Source organism: Schistocerca gregaria, unplaced genomic scaffold, assembly GCF_023897955.1.
Source record: "Schistocerca gregaria isolate iqSchGreg1 unplaced genomic scaffold, iqSchGreg1.2 ptg000726l, whole genome shotgun sequence".
NCBI classification, from domain to species: domain Eukaryota; kingdom Metazoa; phylum Arthropoda; class Insecta; order Orthoptera; family Acrididae; genus Schistocerca; species Schistocerca gregaria.
In genome coordinates, this window is record NW_026062103.1 from 738741 (window position 1) to 753770 (window position 15030).

Genomic DNA, 15030 nt, shown 5'->3' on the forward strand with positions numbered 1-15030 from the left:
GGAAATGGGTAGGTAGACAGACATATTCCAAGGGGGGTAGGTAAGGAGGAAATATATTCTGAGGGTGAGTTCAGTACACAGACATCTTCCGAGATGTGTTCATGGTAGACAGACATCTTTCAAAGGGGGGAGACATCTTCCAAAGTATGCGTTTTGGTATACGGACATCCTCCAAGAGGGGTGTGGACATTCTCTGATGTGGGAGTAGATATCTTCCCAGAGGAGTGGTAGTTTAACAACTTCCGAGAGGGGGGTAGGCAGAAAGATAGAGGTAGGGGTAGGGAGACAGATATCTCCCACAGGAGGGATAAAATCGAATCATTTGAAGGGGGGTAGATAGGCATATATCTTCTGAGGGGTTTAGGTAGACATTCATCTTATGACAGGGGAAGGGGGTAGGTAGACAGATCATGTGGGGGGGGGGGGGGAGATATGTAGACAGATTTCTTACGAGAGGGGGGTAGGTAGGTAGACATATTCTGAAGAGTTGTAGGAGGACGTACATCTTCCAAGGGGTTGGTAGACAGGCAACTACAGGGGGGGTTAGGTAGACAGTCGTCATCAGAGGTGTATAGGTAGACAGACATCATCTAAGGGGGTTTGTAGACCGACATTTCCTAAGGAGTGGCAGGTAGACAAACTTCTTCCGAGTGTGGGTAGGTATGTAGACAGACACCTGTAAGGAATTGTAGGCTGACAGACATCCTTTGTGATAGAGGGTAGGTAGGCAGAAATATTCTGAAGAGATGGTTGAAAACCATACATCTTCCAATGGGAGGGATAGGTAGTCATACATCTTCTGAGGGCTGGGTTTAGGTATACAGAGATCTTTCCAAGGGAGGGCAGGTAAGTAGACAGACATAGGGTAGGGGGATAAGAGACAGACATTTTCCGAGGGGGAGGGGTAGGTAGACAGACATCTTCTGATGGTTGGGTAGGTAGAGAGACATCTTCCGGGGTGGATAGCTAATCGGACATGGTTTGAGGGAGCTTAGGTAGACAGACATTTCCGATGGGGAGTGTAGGTAGACAGACATATTCCAAGGGTGGGGAGATGAGAGACAGACATTTTCTGATGTGGAGATAGGTAGACAGACGTCTTCTAAGGGGGTTGTAGGTAGACAGACATCTTCCAAGCAGGAGCTGTAGGTAGACATCTTCAGAGGGAGATTGTAGGTTGATGGACATATTTTGTGCAGGTAATGATAGATAAACAAATTCCAAGGGATGGTAGTTTAACAGACATCTTCCCAGGGGGCTGAGTAGATAGACAGGCATCATCCAACGTGGGTAAACAGACATATTCCAGGTGGAGTAGACTTCCTCCAAGGGGTGGTGAGGGTAGGTAGACAGCCATCCTATGAGAGTGGGGTTAGAGATTCTCTGAGAGGGGGGTGTAGACAGCTACCGAGAGTGGAGGTAGATAGACATATTCCGAGTGGGGGGGTTGGATAGAAATCTTCCGGGGGTTGAGATTTGGCAGTTGGTAGACTGGGCTTTTCTGAGACTGTGTTTGGAAGACATTTTCCGAGGTGGGGAGTAGATATATTCCGAGGCAGTTGGTAGGTAGACAGACTAATTCCAGGGCGGTTGGTATGCTGACAGACATCTTCTGAGGGGGGGGGGGGGGTAGGTAGACAGACATCGCCTGATGGGCTGGAAGACACCTTCCGAAGTTCGGGGGTCTCTAGACATCTTCCGAGACAGGGGTAAACAACTTCCGAGTGAGGGGCTGAGTAGGGGTTGGGATGGGATTGGTAGACAGACAAATTCCGAGAGGGTAGGCAGGTAGATAGACATCTGCTTAGCGAGGGGGGCGGGGGGTTGAGAGACATCTTTCAGGGTGATAGACATCTTACGAGATGGGGAGAGAGTTTTTCTGGGGGTGTAGATAGACATCTTCACAGGGTGAGGTAGGTGGACAAACACCTTCCTTAGGGGGTGAGGTAGGCAGACATCTGCCGAGGGGGCAGGTAGACAGACATCTCCTGTGGGGAGTTACGTAGACTGACATTTTCTAAGGAGGCAAGTAGGTAGAATTACATATTAGGTGGTGGGGCGATGAGAGACAGACAGCTTTCGATGGGGGAGAGGTAGAATGAAATCTTCCAATGTGGGAGGTGTAGGTAGATATCTTCTGAGAGGGGTAGGTACACAGACATCTCCCGAGGGGTGGGGTAGGTAGACATTCATATTCCGAGGGGAGGGGTAGGTAGTCACACATATTCTGAGGGGGGGGGGGGGTTTAGGTAGACAGACATGTTCCAAGGGTGTGGGTAGGTACACAGACATCATCTGAGGGGGGGGGGGGGGTAGGTGCAGGTTGACAGAGATCTTCCATGGAGGGGTAGCTCGGTAGATATCTTCTGAGAGGGATAGATAGGCATATTTCGTAGGTGGGGTAGATAGGCACCTTCCCAGGTGAGGGGGGGGGGGCAGATCATCATGGGTGTGACGTCACGTGAGCTGCACTGCTGCTGAAATAGCTTGTTAATGTTTTATAAATTTTAGACTTCATTTACGTACTTTAAAGTTTTTTTGTGTTATTATTTTTGCTGTAAAAGCGACTTATTAGTGGATATTCATTTATCTCAGTCTTTCTTCCTGTGGTATTGACTCGAGTGGTCTATTATTTGCGAGTGTGCTTTCATGGTTCGTCTAAGCCTCGCGCCTCATCAGTGTGTTTACGTTTTGCGGCGTGCACTGCATCTGTAGCGGTTATAAGCTAAGTACTGACGAACTTGTTTGTGCTCTGTAATACAGTTATTAAAGTGAATAGACTGCAGTGGTGTTGCTTGCCATTTTTGGCGAAATAATGACTTAATAAACTCTTGTAATCGTTCGCTCGCTGTGTTTTATAGAGTTTTCAGTGTGTTGAAGTCGTTCAATAAATTTCGTGCTTTAGTTTTCAACTTCGTTTAGTTTTAATTTTTTGGTTGTAGCCAACAATTTTGCGATGTTTTGCTGGTATTGGTATCGGCTGTGTTGTAGTAGTATTAATACAAGTAGCTGCTTTCTTAGTAGGCAGAGAATTTCGAGACCATAGTTGTTAGTTCTTAAATAGTGCTGCTTTTGTAACTGAACTTTGGTAACGTAGACGTATAGTTTTTTTTAGTAACTGTAAAATTTTATCATGAGTGAGAAGTGATGGCTATGTCGTAGGTTTGTGAATAGTGAATTACGCTGTGGGATTTGTTCAAAGTATTTTCATTGGGGGGAATGCAGTGGGGAAGCCAGTGGTCATTTGAGGGTGATCCTGTCCTGGGAATGTAGAATCTGTAGTAGAAACAAGTTAATAGAGGAGCAGGAGCGTAAGATCTGTGCCCTTCAGGTACAATTACAATGCGCAAAGGAGGAACTAGATAAGTTGAGGAAGGTGAAGGGTGCTGGGGAATGGGAACTGGCAGTTTACAAGAAGATAGATAGGAAAAGGAGGTAGTCAGACAGTTTTACTTTGCATACATGCAATAGATACGACAAACTGTCAAAGTTGAGCGGAGAGGATCCTCGTGTAGCTGTATATGGAGGAAACTTGCAGCCGTCCTCAGCAATTAGGAGGCCTAGATTCTGCTGCTAGGTAGTTACCAGGTAGAGGTTTGGGCCAGCATTTGCAGGAAGTTTTGTGGAGTGAGTACCAGGTCACAAGCATTGTGAAGCCTAGTGCAGGGTTGGCTCAGTTGGCTGAAAGCATAGGGGAGTTACGTAAGAATTTTACAAAGGAGGATCAGGTAGTGATAGTGGGTGGTGCTGGGAGCAGTCGCAATAGGGACAGGGGATATGATGTCAGTGGTGACTTGGTTAAGATAGCTACTCAAACTGGTGGCACTAATGTGTTTTTCGTGCAACTGTTTCAGCATCATGATCGGCCACACCTTAATGCGGCTGTTAGGCGCGTAATTGTGGGACTGGGAGTGCACTAATGGGAGAAGGCATGGATCACATCCCAGTGGTGCCAGTTGGGTCTATCAGTAGATGGGGTTTCACTAGGCATGGCCTGCACCTCAATAGGTATGCGAAGGAGAGGCTACCTAAGCTTATAGGTGACAGTGTAGTGGGTGGTGGTGGCGGTAGTGGTGTCACTCATGGAAAAATTACTGTAGTATTTGGTGTTAGAGCTGCACCTTTTTAATACTGAAGTCAGCTGATTGGTATACCTGCTTAAAGGAAGTGCCTCTAAGGTTCAAAAATGGTTCTAATGGCTCTGAGCACTATGCAAATTAACATCTGGGGTCATCAGTCGCCTAGAACGTAGAACTAATTAAACCTAACTAACATAAGGACATCACACACATCCATGCCCGAGGCAGGATTCGAACCTGCGACCATAGCAGTCGCGCGGTTCCGAACTGAGCGCCTAGAACCGCAAGACCACCGCGGCCGGCGTGCCTCTAAGGGCTCTCCTCCAGAGGATGTAATGTTTCCAAGTAGAGAAGGAATTGGCATATTTCATCAGAATATAAGAGTTATTAGAGATAGAGTTAGTGAACTGCTAACAGATGTTTACGCTGAAATTATTTGTATATCAGAGCACCACTTCAATAAATTGATAATTTATAGGCTTCCTTTACCAGGCTACATATTAGCTGGCTGTTTCTCAAGGAGTTCCTTGCGGGATGGGGAGGTGTCTCCGTACATAAAAAACAGTATGTTATTCGAGTCCATAGACTTATCACAACACTGCACTGAACAGATATTTGAATGTTGTGCAGCATTTGTTGAATTTAGTGAAACTCAGCTTCTAATTGCTGGTGTTTATAGGGCCTCTAACTCCAACTTCAGAGCACTTTTGCTTAAGCTAGAGAGGGTTCTTGACTCACTTTGTAGGAAGTACCAGAAAGTAGTTATATGTGGGGACTTCAATATTAATTTTGTATATGATTGTGCAAGAAAAAGGGGGGTTGGGTTGTTTGGGGAAGGAGACCAGACAGCGATGTCATTGGTCTCATCGGATTATGGAAGGATGGGGAAGGAAGTCGGCCATGCCCTTTGAGAGGAACTAACCCAGAATTTGCCGGGAGTGATTTAGGGAAATCACGGAAAACCCGAATCAAGGTGGCTGAACGCGGGACTGAACCGTCGTCTTCCCGAATGTGAGTCCAGTGCCTTAACCACTGCGCCACCTCGCTCGGTCCCAAGAAAAATGATGTTGGTAGATCTCCTAAATTCATATGATCTGATGCCAAATGTGTTTTTTTTTTCAAACTAGGGTGCAGGCGAATAATATCACAGTCATAGACAATATTTTTATTCGTTCTTCAATACTAGATGGGCATCCTGTTATTAAAAGAGTGAATGGCCTTTCAGACCATAATGCACAAATTTTAACACTAAAAGGTTTTTGTACTCAACCCAATGTCATATTTAGTTACAAAGAACGTAGGAAAGTCAATCCAACAGCAATAGAGTGTTTTTTAAAACTTGTCAAGGAACAAGAGTGGCAAGATGTTTATAGTGCCAATAATACAGATGATAAATACAATGCTTTCCATGGCACATTTGTCATGCTCTTTGAGAGTTGTTTTCCATTAGAACATTCTGAATGGGGTACTAGCAGTAATAGACAGCACAGTTGGCTGACTAGTGGGATAATGATTTCATGTAGAACATAGCGCGAATTATATCAAAACGTTAGAAGTAGTCACAATCAAGCTAAATAAAAATTTAGTTTCAACAGGAAATCATACAAATTTCTTAGCAAATACCTTTCTGAGATTGACATCTGAAATACTCCTCTGTGATACAAGCAAGAGAGAGATTGAGTCAATAACCATATCACTGAAGACTGAGGACTCTCATGCATATGATGGAGTGCCTAGCAGAATATTAAAGCACTGTGCTACACATGTTAGCCCTGTATTTAGCCATATTTGCAAATTTTCCTTTAGAATTGGTCAGTTTCCTGAGCGATTAAAGTACTCAGCAGTAAAGCCGCTTTATGAAAAGGGAGAAAGGGATAATGTAGATAATTTTAGACCTACTTCTATGCCATCAGTGTTTCCAAAAGTTACCGAAAAGGCTGTGCATGTAAGGTTAATTGATCATTTTATATCACACAATTTGCTGTCAAATGAACAGTTCGGTTTTAGAAGCCTTTTGACAACTGAAAATGCTGTATTCTGGCGTACAGACGTACTTTCATGCAAAATCGTAAAATTGTCCAATGCACCAAAGCCGGCAAATAAGGGAATAACCGATAACTAAAACTTGAATAGTACTGCTTCTTACTGGCTATTACATCTTCTTAGAAGCTATTTCTGTGTTCTAATATGATGTTTTCAGTTTTTTCCACATACCGCAACACGCGACATAATTTTGCAGACGATAAATATAACGTTTTCAGAGAGAAAAGCGAGCAATATGACGATCTGGCATTAAGTCGATTCGATAGCAAGTGTCGAAAACGGGCGGATATCGCATGTGGTAACTACATATGAAACCTTTCTCATTCTTCCGTGCAACGTGGTGTACAGACGTACTTTCGTGCAAAATCTTAAGGTACCAGCTCATGTCCAATGCGCCAAAGCCGGCAAATGAGTGAATAACCGATACCAAAAACTTGAATAATACAGCTTGTTACTGCCGATTACATCTTCTTAGAAGCTTTTATTGTGTTCTAATATGTTTGCAGTTTTTTTCGGATACCGCAACACGCAACATTATTTTGCAGACGATAAATGTAACCGTTTCAGATAGAGAAGCGACCAATGTGACGTTCTGGCATCAAGTCGATACGATGGCAAATGACGAAAGCGAGCGGATCTCTGAAGGTTTTACTACATACGAACAGTTTCCACCTTCCCCCGTGCAATGTGGTTTGCAGACGTCGTATCACGCTAAATCTTTAGGTCGTCGGTCACGTCTAATGAACCAAATCCGGCAAATAAGTGAATTACCGATAGCTAAATCTTGAATAGTACTGCTTCTTATTGGCGATTACATCTTCTTAGAAGCTTTTTCTGTGTTCTAATATGATGTTTGCATTTTTTTCTGCATACCGTAACACGCGACTTACTTTTGCAGACAGTAAATGTAACCTTTTCAGAGAGAAAAGTAGCCAATATGACGCTCTGGCATTAATTCGATTCGATGGCAAATGTAGAAAACGGGCGGATTTTTCATGTGGTTACTACATATGAACACTTTTTACATTCTCCCGTGCAACGTGGTTTCCAGACGTCGTTTCATGCAAAATCTTTAGGTCGTCGGTCATGTCCAATGTACCAAAGCCGGCAACTATGTGAATAACCGATAACTAAAACTTAAATAAGACTGCTTGTTACTGGCCGATTACATTTTCTTAGAAGCATCCTCTGTGTTCTACTATGGTGCTTTTAGTGTCCCCGCATACCGCGGCAATCGACATAACTTTGCAGACGATGAATGTAACATTTTCAAAGAGAAAAGCGGCCAATGTGACGATCTGGCAATTAATTCGATTCGATAGCAAATGACGAAAGCGGGCGGATTTCTGAGGTTTCTACTACATATGAACACTTTCCAGATTCTCGCGTGCAACGTGGCGTACGGACGTAATATTATGCAAAATCTTAAGGTCCTAGCTCAAGCCCAATGCACCAAAGCCGGCAAATAAGTCAAAGAGTATATTTCTGTTTGCTACTTTCGATTATATCTTCTTAGAAGCTTCATTTGTGTTCTAATATCATGTTTTCAGTTTCTGCCGCATATTGCAATACGCGACATACATTTCCAGACGATAAATCTAACTGTTTCAGAGAGAAAAGCAGCCAATGTGAAGGTGTTGCAATAAAATAGATTCGGTAGCAAATGACGAAAGCGGGCGGTTTTCTCTAGTTTTTAGTACATATGAACAGCTTCCACATTCCCCCGTGCAATGTGGTTTCCAGACGTCGTTTCATGCAAAATCTTTAGGTCGTCGGTCATGTCCAATGTACCGAAGGCGACAAATAAGTGAATAACCGATAACTAAAACTTGAATACTACTGCTTCGTATTAGCGATTACATCTTCTTAGAATGTGCTTGTGTGTTATCCTATGTTGCTTTTAGTGTCTCCACATACCGCGGCAAGCGACATATCTTTGCAGATGATGAATGTAACCGTTTCAGAGAGAAAAGCGGCCAATGTGACGATCTGGCGTTAAGTCGATTCGAATGCAAATGACGAAAAGGGGCGGATTTCTCATGTTGTTACTATTATGTACACCTTTCACATTGTCCCGTACAACGTGGCCTTCAGACGTACTGTCATGCAAACTCTTAAGGTCCTAGCTCATGTCCAATGCACCAAAGCCGGTAAATGAGTGAACCACCGATAACTAAAACTTGAATAGTACTGCTTCTTACTGGCGATTACATCTTCTTAGAAGCTTTTTCTGTGTTCTAGTATGATGTTTTCATTTTTTTCCGCATAATGCAGAACGCGACATAAATTTCCAGACGATAAATGTAACTGTGTCAGAGAGAAAATCGGCCAATGTGGAGATATATCAATACACTCGATTTGATAGCAAACGACGAAAGCGGGCGGATTCCTGATGTTGTTACTATTATGTACACTTTTTACATCCTCCCGTACAACGTGGCCTACAGACGTACTTTCATGCAAAATCTTAAGGTCCTAGCTCATGTCCAATGCACCAAAGCCGGTAAATAAGTGAATCACCGATAACTAAAACTTGAATAGTACTGCTTCTTACTGGCGATTACATCTTCTTAGAAGCTTTTTCTGTGTTCTAATATAATGTTTTCAGTTTTCTCCGCATACCGCAACACGCGACATAAGTTTACAGACGATAAATGTAAAGGTTTCAGAGAGAAAAGTGGCCAATTTGACGATCTGGCAATAAGTCGATTCGATGGCAAATGTCGAAAACGGTCGGATTTCTCATGTTGTTACTACATATGGACACTTTTCACATTCTCCTGTGCAACGTGGCGTACAGACGTACTTTCATGCAAAATTTTAAGGTTCTGGCTCACGTCCAATGCACCAAAGCTGGCAAATAAGTGAATAACCGATAACTAAAACTTGAATAGTACTGGTTCTTACTGGTGATTACGTCTTCCTTGAATCTGCTTCTGTATTATACTATGGTGCTTTTAGTGTCTCCATATACAACGGAAAGCGACATATCTTTGCAGACGATGAATGTAACCGTTTCAGAGAGAAAAGCGGCCAATGTGACGATCTGGCATCAAGTCGACTCGATGGTAAATGACGAAAGCGAGCGGATCTCTTAAGTTTTTACTACATATGAACAGTTTTCACATTCCCCCTCGCAATGTGATTTCCAGACGTTATTTCATGCGAAATCTTTAGGTCGTCGGTCATGTCCAAGGTAATAAAGCCGGCAATTAAGTGAGTTACCGATAACTAAATCTTGAATAGTACTGCTTCTTATTAGCGATTAAATCTTCTTAGAAGCTTTTTCTGTGTTCTAATATAAAGTTTTCAGTTTTTTTCACATACCGCAACACACGACATAATTTTGCAGACGATGAATGTAACATTTTCAGAGAAAAAAGCGGCCAATGGGATGATCTCGCATAAAGTCGATTCGACGGATAATGTCGAAAACGGGCAAATTTCTCATGTTGTTACTACATATGAACACTTTTTACATTCTCCCGTGCAACGTGGCGTAGAGACGTACTTTCATGCAAAATATTAAGGTTCTAGCTCATGTCCAATGCACCAAAGCCGGAAAATAAGTGAATAACCGATAACTAGAACTTGACTAGTACTGCTTGTTACTGGCCAATTACATCCTCTTAGAAGCTTCTTCTGTGTTCTACTGTAGTGCTTTTAGTGTCTGCGCATACCGCGGCAAGCGACATAACTTTGCATACGATAAAAGTAGCCGTTTCAGAGAGAAAAGCGGCCAATGTGACGATCTCGCATTAAGTCGATTCGAACGCAAATGACGAAAACGGGCGGATTTCTCATGTTGTTACTATTATGTACACCTTTCACACCCTCCCGTGCAACGTGGCGTACAGACGTACTTTCATGCGAAATCTTAAAGTTATAGCTCACGTCCAATGCACCAAAGATGGCAAATAAGTAAATAACCGATAACTAAAACTGGAATAGTTCTGCTTCTTACTGGCGATTATTTCTTCTTAGAATCTGCTTCTGTTTTATACAATGGTGCTTTTAGTATCTCCACATACCGCGGAAAGCGACATTTCTTTGTAGACGATGAATGTAACCGTTTCAGAGAGAAAAGCGGCCAATGTTACGATCTGGCATCTTGTCGATTCAATGGCAAATGACGAAAGCTTGCGGTTTTCTCTAGTTTTTACTACATACGAACAGCTTCCACATTCCCCCGTGCAATGTGGTTTCCAGATGTCGTTTCATGCAAAATCTTTAGGTCGTCTGTCATGTCCAATGTACCAAAGCGGGCAAATAAGTGAATTACCGATAACTAAATCTTGAATAGTACTGCTTCTTATTGGCGATTACATCTTCTTAGATGATTTCTCTGTGTTCTAATATGATGTTTTCAGTTTTTTCCGCATACCGCCACACGCGACATAATTTTGCAGACGGTAAATGTAACCTTTTCAGTGAGAAAAGCGGGCAATGTGACGCTCTGGCATTAATTCGATTCGATGGGAAATGTAGAAAACGGGCGGATTTTTCATGTGGTTACTACATGTGTACACTTTTCACATTCTCCCATGCAACGTGGCTTCCAGACGTCGTTTCATGCAAAATCATTAGGTCGCACGGTCATGTCCAATGTACCAAATCCGGCAAATATGTGAATAACTGATAACTAAAACTTGAATAACACTGCTTGTTACTGGCCGATTACGTTTTCATAGAAACATCCTCTGTCTTCTACTATGGTGCTTTTAGTGTCTCCGCATACCGCGGCAATCGACATAACTTTGCACACGATGAATGTAACAGTTTCAAAGAGAAAAGCGGCCAATGTGACGACCTGACATTAAGTCGATTCGATGGCAAATGACGAAAACGGCGGATTTCTTATGTGGTTACTATATAGGAAAACTTTTCACATTGTCCCGTGCAACGAGGCGTACAGACGTACTTTAATGCAAAATCTTAAGGTCCTACGCTCATGTCCAATGCACCAAAGCCGGCAAATAAGTGAAAAACCGATAACTAAAACTTGAATAATACTGCTTGTTACTGCCGATTACATCTTCTTACAAGCTTTTATTGTGTTCTAATATGTTTGCAGTTTTTTTCGGATACCGCAACACGCAACATTATTTTGCAGACGATAAATGTAACCGTTTCAGATAGAGAAGCGACCAGTGTGACGTTCTGGCATCAAGTCGATACGATGGCAAGTGACGAAAGCGAGCGGATCTCTGAAGGTTTTACTACATATGAACAGTTTCCACCTTCCCCCGTGCAATGTGGTTTGCAGACGTCGTATCACGCTAAATCTTTAGGTCGTCGGTCACGTCTAATGAACCAAATCCGGCAAATAAGTGAATTACCGATAGCTAAATCTTGAATAGTACTGCTTCTTATTGGCGATTACATCTTCTTAGAAGCTTTTTCTGTGTTCTAATATGATGTTTTCATTTTTTTCTGCATACCGTAACACGCGACTTACTTTTGCAGACAGTAAATGAAACCTTATCAGAGAGAAAAGTAGCCAATATGACGCTCTGGCATTAATTCGATTCGATGGCAAATGTAGAAAACGGGCGGATTTTTCATGTGGTTACTACATATGAACACTTTTTACATTCTCCCGTGCAACGTGGTTTCCAGACGTCGTTTCATGCAAAATCTTTAGGTCGTCGGTCATGTCCAATGTACCAAAGCCGGCAACTATGTGAATAACCGACAACTAAAACTTAAATAAGACTGCTTGTTACTGGCCGATTACATTTTCTTAGAAGCATCCTCTGTGTTCTACTATGGTGCTTTTAGTGTCCCCGCATACCGCGGCAATCGACATAACTTTGCAGACGATGAATGTAACATTTTCAAAGAGAAAAGCGGCCAATGTGACGATCTGGCAATTAATTCGATTCGATAGCAAATGACGAAAGCGGGCGGATTTCTGAGGTTTCTACTACATATGAACACTTTCCAGATTCTCGCGTGCAACGTGGCGTACGGACGTAATATTATGCAAAATCTTAAGGTCCTAGCTCAAGCCCAATGCACCAAAGCCGGCAAATAAGTCAAAGAGTATATTTCTGTTTGCTACTTTCGATTATATCTTCTTAGAAGCTTTATTTGTGTTCTAATATCATATTTTCAGTTTCTGCCGCATATTGCAATACGCGACATACATTTCCAGACGATAAATCTAACTGTTTGAGAGAGAAAAGCAGCCAATGTGAAGGTGTTGCAATAAAATAGATTCGGTAGCAAATGACGAAAGCGGGCGGTTTTCTCTACTTTTTACTACATATGAACAGTTTCCACATTCCCCCGTGCAATTTGGTTTCCAGACGTCGTTTCATGCAAAATCTTTAGGTCGTCGGTCATGTCCAATGGACCAAAGGCGGCAAATAAGTGAATCACCGATAACTAAAACTTGAATAGTACTGCTTCTGACTGGCGATTACATCTTCTGAGAAGCTTTTTCTGTGTTCTAGTATGATGTTTTCAGTTTTTTCCGCATATTGCAGCACGCGACTTAAATTTCCAGACGATAAATGTAACTGTTTCAGAGAGAAAATCGGCCAATGTGGAGATATGTCAATACATTCGATTTGATAGCAAACGGCGAAAGCGGGCGGATTCCTCATGTTGTTACTATTATGTACACTTTTCACATTGTCCCGTACAACGTGGCCTACAGACGTACTTTAATGCAAAATCTTAAGGTCCTAGCTCATGTCCAATGCACCAAAGCCGGTAAATAAGTGAATCACCGATAACTAAAACTTAATAGTACTGCTTCTTACTGGCGATTACATCTTCTTAGAAGCTTTTTCTGTGTTCCAATATAAAGTTTTCAGTTTTTTTCACATACCGCAACACACGACATAGTTTTGCAGACGATGAATGTAACCTTTTCAGAGAAAAAAGCCTCCAATGGGATGATCTCGCATAAAGTCGATTCGATGGATAATGTCGAAAACGGGCAAATTTCTCATGTTGTTACTACATATGAACACTTTTTACATCCTCCCGTGCAACCTGGTGTAAAGACGTACTTTCATGCAAAATCTTAAGGTCCTAGGTCATGTCTAATGCACCAAAGCCGGCAAATATGCGAATACCCGATAACTAAAGACTGAATAGTACTGCTTCCTACTTTCGATTACATCTTCTTAGAAGCTTTTTCTCTGTTCTAATATAATGTTTTCAGTTTTTTCCGCATACCGAAACACGCGACATAACTTTACAGACGATATATGTAACCGCTTCAAAGAGAATAGTGGCCAATATGACGATCTGACAATAAGTCGATTCAATGGCAAATGTAGGAAACGTGCGGATTTCTCATGTTGTTACTACATATGAACACTTATCACATTCTCCCGTGCAACGTGGCGTAGAGACGTACTTTCATGCATAATCTTAAGGTTCTAGCTCATGTCCAATGCACCAATGCCGGCAAATACGTGAATAAACGATATCTAAAACTTGAATAGTACTGCTTCCTACTTTCGATTACATCTTCTTAGAAGCTTTTTCTCTGTTCTAATATAATGTTTTCAGTTTTTTCCGCATACCGAAACACGCGACATAACTTTACAGACGATATATGTAACCGCTTCAAAGAGAATAGTGGCCAATATGACGATCTGACAATAAGTCGATTCAATGGCAAATGTAGGAAACGTGCGGATTTCTCATGTTGTTACTACATATGAACACTTATCACATTCTCCCGTGCAACGTGGCGTAGAGACGTACTTTCATGCATGATCTTAAGGTTCTAGCTCATGTCCAATGCACCAATGCCGGCAAATACGTGAATAAACGATATCTAAAACTTGAATAGTACTGCTTCCTACTTTCGATTACATCTTCTTAGAAGCATTTTTGTGTTCTAATATGATGTTTTCAGTTTTTTCCGCATATTGCAATACGCGACATACATTTCCAGACGATAAATGTAACTGTTTCAGAGAGAAAAGCGGCCAATGTGAAGATCTGGCAATACATTCGATTCGATAGCAAATGACGAAAGCGATCGTATTTCTCAGGTTTTCACTACATATGAACACTTTCCACATTCTCCCGTGCTACGTGTCGTACAGACGTACTTCCTTGCAAAATCCTAAGGTCATAGCTGATGTCCAATGCACCAAAGCCGGAAAATAAGTGAATAACCGATAACTAGAACTTGACTAGTACTGCTTGTTACTGGCCAATTACATCTTCTTAGAAGCTTCTTCTGTGTTCTACTGTAGTGCTTTTAGTGTCTGCGCAAACCTCGGCAAGCGACATAACTTTGCACACGATGAATGTAACAGTTTCAAAGAGAAAAGCGGCCAATGTGACGATCTGGCATTAAGTCGATTCGATGGAAAATGACGAAAAATGGCGGATTTCTCATGTTGTTACTACATATGAACATTTTTTACATTCTCCAGTGCAACGTGGCGTACAGACGTACTCTCATGCAAAATCTTAAGGTCCTTGCTCATGTCCAATGCACCAAGGTGGCAAATAAGTGAATAACCGATAACTAAAGCTTGTATATTTCTGCTTCCTACTTTCGATTACATCTTCTTAGAAGCTTTTTCTGTGTTCTAATATAATGTTTTCAGTTTTTTCCGCATACCCCAACACGCGACATAACTTTACAGACGATAAATGTAACTGTTTCAGAAAGAAAAGTAGCCAGTATGACGATCTGGCAATAAGTCGATTCAATGGCAAATGTCGAAAACGGGCGGATTTCTCATGTTGTTAGTACATATGAACACTTTTCACATTCTCCCGTGCAACGTGGCGTACAGACGTACTTTCATGAAAAATCTTAAGGCTCTAGTTCATGTCCAATTCACCAAAGCCGGCAAATAAGTGAATAACCGATAACTAAAACTTGAATAGTACTGCTTGCTACATTCGATTACATCTTCTTAGA